Consider the following 635-nt stretch of genomic DNA (forward strand, 5'->3'; position numbering starts at 1 on the left):
GATGGTATTGAAAATGGGCGAAATCGGATAATAACCACGCCTACCTCCCATATAACGGTAATTTTAAGAAATACGAAAACTGCGATATTTTAGTAACTACTGAAGCTAATTCACTCAAAATTGATACTTACAATGAGTTTCAGATGGAAAACATGAATATTATAAATTTTTGGAAAATGGGCGTAGCCACGCCCACTTATGGTTACATGTGTATATCTTGGTAACCGCTGCACCAATTTCTTCCAAACTTAGCACAGTTGTTGGCCTTAGTACAGCTTACTAAATGGCTGAAAATTTTAAAAATCGGACAATAACCACGCCTACCTCCCATATAACGGTAATTTTCAGAAAAACGAAAACTGCGATATTTTAGTAACTACTGAAGATAATTCACTCAAAATTGATATTTGCAATGAGTTTTAGACGAAAAATAAGAATATTACAAAATTTTGGCAAATGGGCGTAGCCACGCCCACTTATGGTTACATGTGTATATCTTGGTAACCGCTACACCAATTTCTTCCAAACTTGGCACAGTTGTTGGTCCTGATACAGCATACCAACTGGCCGAAAATTTCTAAAATCGGACAATAACCACGCCCACATCCCATATAACGGTAATTTCGAGAAATACA

This window comes from Rhagoletis pomonella, unplaced genomic scaffold (genome assembly GCF_013731165.1).
Source record: "Rhagoletis pomonella isolate Grant_MI unplaced genomic scaffold, Rhpom_1.0 Rhpom_scaffold_00007, whole genome shotgun sequence".
Taxonomy (NCBI): Eukaryota; Metazoa; Arthropoda; class Insecta; order Diptera; family Tephritidae; genus Rhagoletis; species Rhagoletis pomonella.